The following is a 12,055-nucleotide window of genomic DNA, read 5'->3' as shown; positions in this document are numbered from 1 at the left end:
CCTGGCCCTCCACCTAGGGGCCTAAGACCCCAGCAAGCTACCCAGGGGTCCACAACTCTCCCTGGACTTGCAGTAGAGGCCCCAGGGTGCCCTTTGGCCCTCCACCTAGGGGCCTCTGACCCCAGCAAGCTACCCAGGGGTCCACATCTCTCCCTAGACTTGCAGTATAGGCCCCAGGGTGCCCCCTGGCCCTCCACCTTGGGGCCTAAGATCCCAGCAAGCTACCCAGGGGTCCACCTCTCTCACTGGACTTGCAGTAGAGGACCCAGGGTGCCCCCTGGCCCTCAACCTAGGGGCCTAAGACCCCAGTAAGCTACCCAGGGGTCAAAATATCTCCCTGGACTGGCAGTATAGGCCCCAGGGTGCCCCCTGGCCCTCCACCTAGGGGCTTCTGACCCCAGCAAGCTACCCAGGGGTACACAACTCTCTCTGGACTTTCTGTAGAGGCCCCAGGGTGCCCCTTGGCCCTCCACCTAAGGGCCTCTGACCCCAGCAAGCTACACAGGGGTCCACCTCTCTCCCTGGATTTGCGTTAGAGGCCCTAGGGTTCCCCCTTGCCCTCCACCTATGGGCTTCAGACCTCATCATGCTACCCAGGGATCCACCTCTTTTCCTGGACTTGCAGTATAGGCCCCAGGGTACCCCCTGGCCCTCCACCTAGGCGCCTCTTACCCCAGGAAGCTAACCAGGGGTCCACCTCTCTCCCTGGACTTGCACTAGAGGCCCCAGGGTGCCCCCTGGCACTCCACCTAGGGGCCTATGACCCCAGCAAGCTACCCAGGGGTCCACCTCTCTCCCTGGACTGGCAGTATAGGCCACAGGGTGCCCCCTGGCCCTCCACCTAGGGGCCTCTGACCCCAGCAAGCTACCAAGGGGTCCACAACTCTCCCTTGACTTGCAGTAGAGGCCCCAGGGTGCCCCCTGGCATTACTCCTAGGGGCCTACGACCCCAGCAAGCTACCCAGGGGTCCACCTCTCTCCCTGGACTTGCAGTAGAGGCTCCAGAGTGCCCCTTGGCCCTCCACCTAGGGGCCTCAGACCCCAGCTAGCTACCCAGGGGTCCACCTCTCTCCCTGGACTTGCAGTAAAGGCCCCAGAGTGCCCCTTGGCCCTCAACCTAGGGGCCTCTGACCCCAGCAAGCTACCCAGGGGTCCACCTCTCTCCCTGGACTTGCAGTAGAGGCCCCAGGGTGCCCCTTGGCCCTCCACCTAGGGGCCTCTGACATCAGCAAGCTACCCAGGGGTCCACATCTCTCCATGGACTTGCAGTATAGGCCCCAGGGTGCCCCCTGGCCCTCCACCTAGGGGCTTAGGACCCCAGAAAGCTACCTACGGGTCCACCTCTCTCACTGGACTTGCAGTAAAGGCCCCAGGGTGCCCCCTGGCCCTCCACCTGGGGGCCTAAGACCCCAGCAAGCTACACAGGGGTCCAATTATCTCCCTGGACTGGCAGTATAGGCCCCAGGGTTCCCCCTGGCCCTCCACCTAGGGGCTTCTGACCCCAGCAAGCTACTCAGGGGTCCACAACTCTCCCTAGACTTTCAGTAGATGCCCCAGGGTGCCCCCTGGCCCTCCAACTAGGGGCATCTGACCCCAGAGAGCTAATCATTGGTCCACCTTTCTCCCTGGACTTGAAGTAGAGGCCCCAGGGTGCCCACTGGCCCTCCACCTAGGGGCCTAAGACCCCAGCAAGCTACCCAGGGGTCCACAACTCCCCCTGGACTTGCAGTAGAGGCCCCAGGGTGCCCCTTGGCCCTCCACCCAGGGGCCTCTAACCCCAGCAAGCTACCCAGGGGTCCAAAACTCTCCCTGGACTTGCAGTAGAGGCCCCAGGGTGCCCCTTGGCCCTCCACCTAGGGGCCTCTGACATCAGCAAGCTACGCAGGGGTCCACCTCTCTCCCTGGACTTGCAGTATAGGCCCCAGTGTGCCCCCTGGCCCACCACCTAGGGGCCTAAGATCCCAGCAAGCTACAAAGGGGTCCACCTCTCTCCTTTGACTTGAAGTATAGGCCCCAGGGTGCCCCCTGGCCCTCCACCTAGGTGCCTAGGACCCCAGCAAGCTACCCAGGGGTCCACCTCTCTCCCTGAACTTGCAGTAGATGCCCCAGGGTGCCCCCTGGCCCTCCACCTAGGGGCCTAAGACCCCAGCAAGCTACACAGGGGTCCAATTGTCTCCCTGGACTGGCAGTATAGGCCCCAGGGTGCCCCCTGGCCCTCCACCTAGGGGCTTCTGACCCCAGCAAGCTACCCAGGGGTCCACCTCTCTCCCTGGACTTGCAGGAGAGGCCCCAGGGTGCCCCCTGGCCCTCCACCTAGGCGCCTCTGACCCCAGCAAGCAACCCAGAGGTCCACCTCTCTCCCTGGACTTGCAGTAGAGGCCCCAGGGTGCCCCCTGGCCCTCCACCTAGGGACCTCTGACCCCAGCAAGCTACCCAGAGGTCTACCTCTCTCCCTGAACTTGCAGTAGGGGCCTTAGGGTACCTCCTGGCCCTACACCTAGGGGCCTCTGACCCCAGCAAGCTACCCAGGGTTCCACAACTCTCCCTGGACTTGCAGTAGAGGCCCCAAGGTGCCCCCTTGCCCTCCACCTAGGGGCCTCTGACCCCAGAAAGCTACCCAGGGGTCCACCTTTCTCCCTGGACTTGAAGTAGAGGCCCCGAGGTGCCCCCTTACCCTCCACCTAGGGGCCTCTTACCCCAGGAAGCTACCTAGGGGTCCACCTATCTTCCTGGACTTGCAGTATAGGCCCCAGGGTGCCCCCTTGCCCTCCACCCTGGGGCCTCTGACCCCAGCAAGCTACCCAAGAGTCCACAACTCTCCATGGACTTGCAGTAGAGGCCTCAGGGTGCCCCTTGGCCCTCCACCTAGGCCACTCTCAGCCAAGCAAACATCCCAGGGGTCCACCTCTCTCCCTGGACTTGCAGGATAGATCCCAGGGTGCCCCCTGGCCCTCCACCTAGTTGCCTCTGACCCCTGCAAGCTACCCAGGGGTCCAACTGTCTACCTGGACTTGCAGTAGGGGCCCTGGTTACCCTTTGGCCCTCCACCTAGGGGCCTCTGTCCCCAGCAAGCTACCCAAGGGTCTACCTCTCTCCCTGGACTTGCAGTAGAGGCCCCGGGGTGCCCCCTGGCCCTCCACCTAGGGGCCTCTGACCCCAGCAAGCTACCCAGGGGTCCACCTCTCTCCCTGGCCTTGCAGTAGAGGCCACAGGGTGCCCCCTGGCCCTCCACCTAGGGGCCTCTGACCCCAGCAAGCTACCCAGGGGCCTACCTCTCTCCCTGGACTTGCAGTAGAGGCCCCGGGGTGCCCCCTGGCCCTCCACCTAGGGGCCTCTGACCCCAGCAAGCTACCCAGGGGTCCACCTCTCTCCCTGGCCTTGCAGTAGAGGCCACAGGGTGCCCCCTGGCCCTCCACCTAGGGGCCTCTGACCCCAGAAAGCTACCCAGGGGTCCATCACTCTCCCTGGAAATGCAGTAGAGGCCCCAGGATGCCCCCTGGCCATCTACCTATGGGCTTCTGACCCCAGCAAGCTACCCAGGGGTCCACCTCTTTCCCTAGACATGCAGTAGAGGCCCCAGGGTGCCCCCTGGCCCTCCACCTAAGGGCCTCTGACCCCAGCAAGCTACCCAGGGGTCCAGCTTTCTCCCTGGACTTGTAGTAGAGGCCCCAGGGTAACCCCTGGCCCTCCACCTAGCGGCCTCTGAACCCAGCAAGCTACCAAGGGGTCCAAAACTCTCCCTGGACTTGCAGTAGAGGCCCCAGGGTGCCCCCTTGGCCCTCCACCTAGGGTCCTCAGACCCTAGGAATCTACCAAGGAGTCCACAACTGTCCCTGGACCTGCACTAGAGGCCCCAGGGTGCCCCCTGGCCCTCCACCTAGGGGCCTCTGACCCCAGCTAGCTACCCAGGGGTCCACCTCTCTCCCTGGACTTGCAGTAGAGGCCCCAGGGTGCAGCTTGGCCCTCCACCCTGGGGCCTCTGACCCTAGCAAGCTCCCCAGGGGTCCAAAACTCTCCCTGGACTTGCAGTAGAGGCCCCAGGGTGCCCCTTGGCCCTCCACCTAGGGGCCTCTGACATCAGCAAGCTACCCAGGGGTCCACATCTCTCCCTGGACGTGCAGTATAGGCCCCAGGGTGCCCCCTGGCCCTCCACCTAGGGGCTTAGGACCCCAGAAAGCTTTCCACGGGTCCACCTCTCTCCCTTGACTTGCAGTAGAGGCCCCAGGGTGCCCCCTGGCCCTCCACGTAGGGGCCTAAGACCCCAGCAAGCTACACAGGGGTCTAATTTTCTCCCTGGACTGGCAGTATAGGCCCCAGGGTGCCCCCTGGCCCTCCACCTAGGGGCTTCTGACCCCAGCAAGCTACCCAGGGGTCCACAACTCTCCCTGGACTTTCAGTAGAGGCCCCAGGGTGCCCCCTGGCCCTCCACCTAGGGGCATCTGACCCCAGAGAGCTAATCAGGGGTCCACCTTTCTCCCTGGACTTGAAGTAGAGGCCCCAGGGTGCCCCTGGCATTACTCCTAGGGGCCTACGACCCCAGCAAGCTACCCAGGGGTCCACCTCTCTCCCTGGACTTGCAGTACAGGCCCCAGGGTGCCCCTTGGCCCTCCACCCAGGGCCCTCTGACCCCAGCAAGCTACCCAGGGGTCCAAACTCTCCCTGGACTTGCAGTAGAGGCCCCAGGGTGCCACTTGGCCCTCCACCTAGGAGCCTCTGACATCAGCAAGCTACGCAGGGGTCCACCTCTCTCCCTGGACTTGCAGTATAGGCCCCAGGGTGCCCCCTGGCCCTCCACCTAGGGGCCTAGGACCCCAGCAAGCTACCCAGGGGTCCACCTCTCTCCCTGGACTTGCAGTAGATGCCCCAGGGTGCCCCCTGGCCCTCCACCTAGGGGCATAAGACCCCAGCAAGCTACACAGGTGTCCAATTATCTCCCTGGACTGGCAGTATAGGCCCCAGGGTGCCCCCTGGCTCTCCACCTAGGGGCTTCTGACCCCAGCAAGCTACCCAGTGGTCCACCTCTCTCAATGGACTTGCAGTAGAGTCCCCATGAAGCCCCCTTGCCCTCCACCTAGGGGCCTCTGACCCCAGCAAGCTACCCAGGGGCCTACCTCTCTCCCTGGACTTGCAGTAGAGGCCCCAGGGTGCCTCCTGGCCCTCAACCTAAGGGCCTCTGACCCCAGCTCGCTACCCAGGGGTCCACCTCTCTCCCTGGACTTGCAGTAGAGGCCCCAGGGTGCCCTTTGGCCCTCCACCTAGGGGCCTCTGACCCCAGCAAGCTACCCAGGGGTCCAAAACTCTCCCTGGACTTGCAGTAGAGGCCACAGGGTGCCCCTTGGCCCTCCACCTAGGGGCCTCTGACATCAGTAAGCTACCCAGGGGTCCACATCTCTCCCTGGACTTGCAGTATAGGCCCCAGGGTGCCCCCTGGCCCTCCACCTAGGGGCCTCTGACCCCAGCAAGCTACCCAGGGGTCCAGCTTTCTGCCTTGACTTGTAGTAGAGACCCCAGGGTGCCCCCTGGCCCTCCACCTAGCGGCATCGGACCCCAGCAAGCTACCAAGGGGTCCAAGCCTCTCCCTGGACTTGCAGTAGAGGCCCCAGGTTGCCCCCTTGGCCCTCTACCTAGGGTCCTCAGACCCTAGGAATCTACCAAGGAGTCCACAACTATCCCTGGACCTGCACTAGAGGCCCCAGGGTGCCCCCTGGCCCTCCACCTAAGGGCCTCTGACCCCAGCTAGCTACCCAGGGGTCCACCTCTCTCCCTGGACTTGCAGTATAGGCCCCAGAGTGCCCCTTGGCCCTCCACCTAGGGGCCTCTGACCCCAGCAAGCTACCCAGAGGTCCAAAACTCTCCCTGGACTTGCAGTAGAGGCCCCAGGGTGCCCCTTGGCCCTCCACCTAGGGGCCTCTGACATCAGCAAGCTACCCAGGGGTCCACATCTCTCCCTGGACTTGCAGTATAGGCCCCAGGGTGCCCCCTGGCCTTCCACCTAGGGGCTTAGGACCCCAGAAAGCTACCTACGGGTCCACCTCTCTCACTGGACTTGCAGTAGAGGCCCCAGTGTGCCCCCTGGCCGTCCACCTAGGGGCCTAAGACCCCAGCAAGCTACACAGGGGTCCAATTATCTCCCTGGACAGGCAGTATAGGCCCCAGGGTGCCCGCTGGCCCTCCACCTAGGGGCTTCTGACCCCAGCAAGCTACCCAGGGGTCCACAACTCTCCCTAGAATTTCAGTAGATGCCCCAGGGTGCCCCCTGGCCCTCCACCTAGGGGCATCTGACCCCAGAGAGCTAATCAGGGGTCCACCTTTCTCCCTGGACTTGAAGTAGAGGCCCCAGGGTGCCCACTGGCCCTCCACCTAGGGGCCTAAGACCCCAGCAAGCTACCCAGGGGTACACAACTCCCCCTGGACTTGCAGTAGAGGCCCCAGGGTGCCCCTTGGCCCTCCACCCAGGGGCCTCTGACCCCAGCAAGCTACCCAGGGGTCCAAAACTCTCCCTGGACTTGCAGTAGAGGCCCCAGGGTGCCCCTTGGCCCTCCACCTAGGGGCCTCTGACATCAGCAAGCTACCCAGGGGTCCACATCTCTCCCTGGACGTGCAGTATAGGCCCCAGGGTGCCCCCTGGCCCTCCACCTAGGGGCTTAGGACCCCAGAAAGCTTTCCACGGGTCCACCTCTCTCCCTTGACTTGCAGTAGAGGCCCCAGGGTGCCCCCTGGCCCTCCACGTAGGGGCCTAAGACCCCAGCAAGCTACACAGGGGTCTAATTTTCTCCCTGGACTGGCAGTATAGGCCCCAGGGTGCCCCCTGGCCCTCCACCTAGGGGCTTCTGACCCCAGCAAGCTACCCAGGGGTCCACAACTCTCCCTGGACTTTCAGTAGAGGCCCCAGGGTGCCCCCTGGCCCTCCACCTAGGGGCATCTGACCCCAGAGAGCTAATCAGGGGTCCACCTTTCTCCCTGGACTTGAAGTAGAGGCCCCAGGGTGCCCCTGGCATTACTCCTAGGGGCCTACGACCCCAGCAAGCTACCCAGGGGTCCACCTCTCTCCCTGGACTTGCAGTACAGGCCCCAGGGTGCCCCTTGGCCCTCCACCCAGGGCCCTCTGACCCCAGCAAGCTACCCAGGGGTCCAAACTCTCCCTGGACTTGCAGTAGAGGCCCCAGGGTGCCACTTGGCCCTCCACCTAGGAGCCTCTGACATCAGCAAGCTACGCAGGGGTCCACCTCTCTCCCTGGACTTGCAGTATAGGCCCCAGGGTGCCCCCTGGCCCTCCACCTAGGGGCCTAGGACCCCAGCAAGCTACCCAGGGGTCCACCTCTCTCCCTGGACTTGCAGTAGATGCCCCAGGGTGCCCCCTGGCCCTCCACCTAGGGGCATAAGACCCCAGCAAGCTACACAGGTGTCCAATTATCTCCCTGGACTGGCAGTATAGGCCCCAGGGTGCCCCCTGGCTCTCCACCTAGGGGCTTCTGACCCCAGCAAGCTACCCAGTGGTCCACCTCTCTCAATGGACTTGCAGTAGAGTCCCCATGAAGCCCCCTTGCCCTCCACCTAGGGGCCTCTGACCCCAGCAAGCTACCCAGGGGCCTACCTCTCTCCCTGGACTTGCAGTAGAGGCCCCAGGGTGCCTCCTGGCCCTCAACCTAAGGGCCTCTGACCCCAGCTCGCTACCCAGGGGTCCACCTCTCTCCCTGGACTTGCAGTAGAGGCCCCAGGGTGCCCTTTGGCCCTCCACCTAGGGGCCTCTGACCCCAGCAAGCTACCCAGGGGTCCAAAACTCTCCCTGGACTTGCAGTAGAGGCCACAGGGTGCCCCTTGGCCCTCCACCTAGGGGCCTCTGACATCAGTAAGCTACCCAGGGGTCCACATCTCTCCCTGGACTTGCAGTATAGGCCCCAGGGTGCCCCCTGGCCCTCCACCTAGGGGCCTCTGACCCCAGCAAGCTACCCAGGGGTCCAGCTTTCTGCCTTGACTTGTAGTAGAGACCCCAGGGTGCCCCCTGGCCCTCCACCTAGCGGCTTCGGACCCCAGCAAGCTACCAAGGGGTCCAAGCCTCTCCCTGGACTTGCAGTAGAGGCCCCAGGTTGCCCCCTTGGCCCTCTACCTAGGGTCCTCAGACCCTAGGAATCTACCAAGGAGTCCACAACTATCCCTGGACCTGCACTAGAGGCCCCAGGGTGCCCCCTGGCCCTCCACCTAAGGGCCTCTGACCCCAGCTAGCTACCCAGGGGTCCACCTCTCTCCCTGGACTTGCAGTATAGGCCCCAGAGTGCCCCTTGGCCCTCCACCTAGGGGCCTCTGACCCCAGCAAGCTACCCAGAGGTCCAAAACTCTCCCTGGACTTGCAGTAGAGGCCCCAGGGTGCCCCTTGGCCCTCCACCTAGGGGCCTCTGACATCAGCAAGCTACCCAGGGGTCCACATCTCTCCCTGGACTTGCAGTATAGGCCCCAGGGTGCCCCCTGGCCTTCCACCTAGGGGCTTAGGACCCCAGAAAGCTACCTACGGGTCCACCTCTCTCACTGGACTTGCAGTAGAGGCCCCAGTGTGCCCCCTGGCCGTCCACCTAGGGGCCTAAGACCCCAGCAAGCTACACAGGGGTCCAATTATCTCCCTGGACAGGCAGTATAGGCCCCAGGGTGCCCGCTGGCCCTCCACCTAGGGGCTTCTGACCCCAGCAAGCTACCCAGGGGTCCACAACTCTCCCTAGAATTTCAGTAGATGCCCCAGGGTGCCCCCTGGCCCTCCACCTAGGGGCATCTGACCCCAGAGAGCTAATCAGGGGTCCACCTTTCTCCCTGGACTTGAAGTAGAGGCCCCAGGGTGCCCACTGGCCCTCCACCTAGGGGCCTAAGACCCTAGCAAGCTACCCAGGGGTACACAACTCCCCCTGGACTTGCAGTAGAGGCCCCAGGGTGCCCCTTGGCCCTCCACCCAGGGGCCTCTGACCCCAGCAAGCTACCCAGGGGTCCAAAACTCTCCCTGGACTTGCAGTAGAGGCCCCAGGGTGCCCCTTGGCCCTCCACCTAGGGGCCTCTGACATCAGCAAGCTACCCAGGGGTCCACCTCTCTCCCTGGACTTGCAGTATAGGCCCCAGTGTGCCCCCTGGCCCACCACCTAGGGGCCTAAGATCCCAGCAAGCTACCCAGGGGTCCACCTCTCTCCTTTGACTTGAAGTATAGGCCCCAGGGTGCCCCCTGGCCCTCCACCCAGGTGCCTAGGACCCCAGCAAGCTACCCAGGGGTCCACCTCTCTCCCTGGACTTGCAGTAGATGCCCCAGGGTGCCCCCTGGCCCTCCACCTAGGGGCCTAAGACCCCAGCAAGCTACACAGGGGTCCAATTATCTCCCTGGACTGGCAGTATAGGCCCCAGGGTGCCCCCTGGCCCTCCACCTAGGGGCTTCTGACCCCAGCAAGCTACCCAGGGGTCCACCTTTCTCCCTGGACTTGCAGGAGAGGCCCCAGGGTGCCCGCTGGCCCTCCACCTAGGGGCCTCTGACCCCAGCAAGCTACCCAGAGGTCCACCTCTCTCCCTGGACTTGCAGTAGAGGCCCCAGGGTGCCCCCTGGCCCTCCACCTAGGGACCTCTGACCCCAGCAAGCTACCCAGAGGTCCACCTCTCTCCCTGGACTTGCAGTAGGGGCCTTAGGGTACCTCCTGGCCCTACACCTAGGGGCCTCTGACATCAGCAAGCTACCCAGGGTTCCACAACTCTCCCTGGACTTGCAGTAGAGGCCCCAGGGTGCCCCCTTGCCCTCCACCTAGGGGCCTCTGACCCCAGAAAGCTACCCAGGGGTCCACCTTTCTCCCTGGACTTGAAGTAGAGGCCCCAAGGTGCCCCCTTACCCTCCACCTAGGGGCCTCTTACCCCAGGAAGCTACCTAGGGGTCCACCTATCTTCCTGGACTTGCAGTATAGGCCCCAGGGTGCCCCCTTGCCCTCCACCCTGGGGCTTCTGACCCCAGCAAGCTACCCAAGAGTCCACAACTCTCCGTGGACTTGCAGTAGAGGCCTCAGGGTGCCCCTTGGCCCTCCACCTAGGCCACTCTCAGCCAAGCAAACATCCCAGGGGTCCACCTCTCTCCCTGGACTTGCAGGATAGATCCCAGGGTGCCCCCTGGCCCTCCACCTAGTTGCCTCTGACCCCTGCAAGCTACCCAGGGGTCCAACTGTCTACCTGGACTTGCAGTAGGGGCCCTGGTTACCCTTTGGCCCTCCACCTAGGGGCCTCTGTCCCCAGCAAGCTACCCAAGGGTCTACCTCTCTCCCTGGACTTGCAGTAGAGGCCCCGGGGTGCCCCCTGGCCCTCCACCTAGGGGCCTCTGACCCCAGCAAGCTACCCAGGGGTCCACCTCTCTCCCTGGCCTTGCAGTAGAGGCCACAGGGTGCCCCCTGGCCCTCCACCTAGGGGCCTCTGACCCCAGCAAGCTACCCAGGGGCCTACCTCTCTCCCTGGACTTGCAGTAGAGGCCCCGGGGTGCCCCCTGGCCCTCCACCTAGGGGCCTCTGACCCCAGCAAGCTACCCAGGGGTCCACCTCTCTCCCTGGCCTTGCAGTAGAGGCCACAGGGTGCCCCCTGGCCCTCCACCTAGGGGCCTCTGACCCCAGAAAGCTACCCAGGGGTCCATCACTCTCCCTGGAAATGCAGTAGAGGCCCCAGGATGCCCCCTGGCCATCTACCTATGGGCTTCTGACCCCAGCAAGCTACCCAGGGGTCCACCTCTTTCCCTAGACATGCAGTAGAGGCCCCAGGGTGCCCCCTGGCCCTCCACCTAAGGGCCTCTGACCCCAGCTAGCTACCCAGGGGTCCACCTCTCTCCCTGGACTTGCAGTAGAGGCCCCAGGGTGCAGCTTGGCCCTCCACCCTGGGGCCTCTGACCCTAGCAAGCTCCCCAGGGGTCCAAAACTCTCCCTGGACTTGCAGTAGAGGCCCCAGGGTGCCCCTTGGCCCTCCACCTAGGGGCCTCTGACATCAGCAAGCTACCCAGGGGTCCACATCTCTCCCTGGACGTGCAGTATAGGCCCCAGGGTGCCCCCTGGCCCTCCACCTAGGGGCTTAGGACCCCAGAAAGCTTTCCACGGGTCCACCTCTCTCCCTTGACTTGCAGTAGAGGCCCCAGGGTGCCCCCTGGCCCTCCACGTAGGGGCCTAAGACCCCAGCAAGCTACACAGGGGTCTAATTTTCTCCCTGGACTGGCAGTATAGGCCCCAGGGTGCCCCCTGGCCCTCCACCTAGGGGCTTCTGACCCCAGCAAGCTACCCAGGGGTCCACAACTCTCCCTGGACTTTCAGTAGAGGCCCCAGGGTGCCCCCTGGCCCTCCACCTAGGGGCATCTGACCCCAGAGAGCTAATCAGGGGTCCACCTTTCTCCCTGGACTTGAAGTAGAGGCCCCAGGGTGCCCCTGGCATTACTCCTAGGGGCCTACGACCCCAGCAAGCTACCCAGGGGTCCACCTCTCTCCCTGGACTTGCAGTACAGGCCCCAGGGTGCCCCTTGGCCCTCCACCCAGGGCCCTCTGACCCCAGCAAGCTACCCAGGGGTCCAAACTCTCCCTGGACTTGCAGTAGAGGCCCCAGGGTGCCACTTGGCCCTCCACCTAGGAGCCTCTGACATCAGCAAGCTACGCAGGGGTCCACCTCTCTCCCTGGACTTGCAGTATAGGCCCCAGGGTGCCCCCTGGCCCTCCACCTAGGGGCCTAGGACCCCAGCAAGCTACCCAGGGGTCCACCTCTCTCCCTGGACTTGCAGTAGATGCCCCAGGGTGCCCCCTGGCCCTCCACCTAGGGGCATAAGACCCCAGCAAGCTACACAGGTGTCCAATTATCTCCCTGGACTGGCAGTATAGGCCCCAGGGTGCCCCCTGGCTCTCCACCTAGGGGCTTCTGACCCCAGCAAGCTACCCAGTGGTCCACCTCTCTCAATGGACTTGCAGTAGAGTCCCCATGAAGCCCCCTTGCCCTCCACCTAGGGGCCTCTGACCCCAGCAAGCTACCCAGGGGCCTACCTCTCTCCCTGGACTTGCAGTAGAGGCCCCAGGGTGCCTCCTGGCCC

The sequence above is a fragment of the Danio rerio genome, chromosome 17 (assembly GCF_052040795.2).
Source record: "Danio rerio strain M-AB ecotype USA chromosome 17, GRCz13ab, whole genome shotgun sequence".
Lineage (NCBI taxonomy): Eukaryota > Metazoa > Chordata > Actinopteri > Cypriniformes > Danionidae > Danio > Danio rerio.
The sequence above is the reverse complement of the archived record's forward strand: the minus strand, read 5'-3'. Positions refer to the sequence as shown.